Genomic DNA, 3,024 nt, shown 5'->3' on the forward strand with positions numbered 1-3,024 from the left:
CCAACGGCGAGATTCCCACGCGACAACCCCTCCCACCAGTTGGTTCCACACAGACCCTCTGCCAGCCCGTAGCCTAGCACTTGGCTCTCCCCCCTGAAAGCATCAGCGCTAATTCTTGCAACCCTCTTTTTCAAGATAACCCTGGATTTTAAGTTATTAAAACCTGTAATTAACACACCCAGCAGCTAGATTTCAAAAATGTTATGCGTGTCTTCAGCTCTTAAGCTCTTATGTCAGGGCAAGCAAGGGAATTCTGACATTAAAATCCATACGAGCTGTTTTTTTAAAAAAGCCTTAGTTTCTTTTGGTTCTTTAACCCTTTCACAGACGTTTTAAGGCTGCAGTCGTGCCTTCAATCTGGGCAGAGAAGGCCCCGTTCCCACCCGCGCCGGTTCCGCGAGGCTGCCGTGCCAACGGGAAGTTCCATTCAGCAAAACAGGAACCGTCCCACGCCGCTCCGAGTTACGCAGACTTCCCGGCGTTCCTTTTGTACACAAACAAACCCAGGGGACAGCGGGGGTTACTGCAGTTTAAGAAAGAGCTATTGCAGTTTAGCCCAAGCCTCTCGCGATGGGACTTCAGTTAGAGTGGAACCATCACCAGACCGAGCCTGCAGGAGCTCCTGCGCCCCTGCGGCTCTCCGCTGCCGGCCAGGATGGGGGGCGTGCTGCATTCGCCCACACCCCTTCGCAGAAACTTGCAAGCAGCACATTCACACGGCCTTTCTGAAACAACTACGGCAGCTTAAGATTTTGCCACCTTTTAGCTGTCCAGAATTACTCCCTGAACTGAGTAAATACTGAAAAGAGACTGCAGAAGTCCTCCTAATGGAGGGGAATTTGGCATTTCTGAGCTGCGCTCTCTCATCTGCTTCCTGCTATATCCTGGAGCTCCGAGAAACCTGAAGATTCTTTCAAAACTTCATCAGCAAAAAAATCAAATCCCTATATGCCCATGAAGCTGAGCAAAGCATCTAGATTTGCTGTGGCATTACTCTCAAACAGTGGCCAGAAGGACAGATGCTTCCACATTAACCCTCTCCCCAGTTTCTGCACGGTTCCTCAGAGTGGGAAATTTTAAGAGTTGTTGTTATTAAGGACGTGAAGGGCCACAAAATGGGACAACTCTACAATTAAAAAAAAAATTTAATTTCTCATTGTTTGGAGTTTAAGGACCAGGGAGAGGAGCAAGCAAAAAAATAAGCTCTACAGAGACCAGCGTCCGCTGCCTTGCTTCAGGTCATCTCTAAAGCTGAGGAACGTCTTGCAGCCAGAAGAACTGCAGGGTCCTTTGGAACAAAAGTCAAAACTACTAAACTGAACACAGCTTCAGAGGAGCCCTGGGTGTAACACAGCACAGGACGCACACGTTTATTTTCCATCTTTTCACAACATCTTCCAATACAAAATAAGCCAAAATCTCTGGAATCTACTGTATAAATTAATGACTTCCTTTTATAAAGGGGCTCCCGCACTCGTCATTACTCTGGCTTTCACCAGCCAGGCATTACTCACCCGTTTTTCCCATTACTTGGGTTCTGTAACATTCAACTCGTACATAAGCTCTAGAGCTTTGCGTGAAAAACAAAACAAAAATCCCAAACCAAACACTAAACCAAACCCAGGCCCCCACTCTAACACTCCCCTTGCCGTTCGGAAACGCAGCAGCACTGTAGCTGTAGAAACAATGGGAGAAAAGCCTTCCTCTGGCACACATCAATCCAGACAGATGTGATGAAATCCTAAACCAAAAAACAGGCGTTTTCTGACCTAAAGGAAAAAGGCTTCAGATTGTAATCAAAGCCTGGTTAAAGCTCCATTCCAAGCAGGCTGATTTTCCTTCTGAGCTTCAACTCATTTCCATCTAGTATTTTAAGGAAAAACGTACCAGGGAAAGCCTCACCGCAGGAGTCTTCGCCCCCCGTGTTTAAACGGCTGCGGCGGGGGACTTCAGGTCGGCAGCGCGTACAGAGCTAACAGGACGCCTCGCCCCGCTGCCACTCCCGTGCTTCTCTGACCCAGCGGCAGCGCTTTTCCTTTCCAGGGTAGCTCTCATCATTCAGTCATTAGAAAGAACCCGAGGTGGAGTGTAAGCTTCAGAAGAGCACGAGGATTTCCTGAAGAGCGGGCTACCTGCCGCTGTGTGCACAGGAACACTGAAGAGACCCTCCCCGCGCGCGACTCGGCACAACTCCGTACCGTTTAAAAGCTGCGATGCAAGGCACGTATGTAACCTGCTTATCGAAGAAAACACGACCACACTGTTTTTAAAGGCTCTGACAAACGAACGTGGCAGTCCGTGTTACATTCTGTACTTACGACATTAATGTATTTGGTTTGGTTTTACTTTTTTTTTTTTTATCCTGGGAGTAATAAATTTGTGTTGCCACAGAGCATGAATTCACTCTTACAGATAACTTAGGATCTAACTCATCAGAAAATCAGATGTATTAGTGTACGTTAATAGTTTGAAGTTAAAAATGTAACCGTGAGGAACAGGTAGCTGTCACCCAGGCGCGATAGCTTCCTGGCCACGGCAGCACGGCCTGCACAGCGCGGGCAGCTTCAGTGCCAGCCACCAGCCCCGCGCTTCCCTACCCGCTGCTCCCCCCGGGCGGCACTGCTGGCCCCTCCCTGCTCTCACAGATGGCCATTACGGTTCTTACTTACCCTTCTTCCTGAAAGGCAATACAGATAAGCACCGGCCTACTAAATGTATGATTAAGAGTAAAGTGAGGTTAATTTTTTAAAAAGTAAAATTTGTTGATGATTAATGTTACCTTCAAACATCTCTGTAGCCAAAGCAAAAACTAGAACATGACAGAAATTTTATAACCAACTTAAAAACTTTTCACTGACTTTATTTTCAATATTTTTTCTAAATACACGTATAGTAAAAATTCTATTGCCCATAACACATAATGGTTTTATTCTATAATATAACCGAATAAGCAGTTTCAAATGTATTTCTGTGGTTCGGGGTTCTGGACCTCTGGCCTCGGGCCACGCTGAAGGGGGCAGGACA

The 3,024-nt window shown here is 46.9% G+C and overlaps 1 protein-coding gene across 4 annotated transcripts in view; it reads right to left on the reverse strand.

Moving 5' to 3' along the window:
* The window catches only part of TANC1 (tetratricopeptide repeat, ankyrin repeat and coiled-coil containing 1), a 105,557-nt gene that overhangs the window by 64,779 nt on the left and 37,754 nt on the right, over positions 1-3,024 (reverse strand). The window lies entirely within an intron of this gene.

The sequence above is a fragment of the Egretta garzetta genome, unplaced genomic scaffold, assembly GCF_000687185.1.
Source record: "Egretta garzetta isolate BGI_Z169 unplaced genomic scaffold, ASM68718v1 scaffold635, whole genome shotgun sequence".
NCBI lineage: Eukaryota > Metazoa > Chordata > Aves > Pelecaniformes > Ardeidae > Egretta > Egretta garzetta.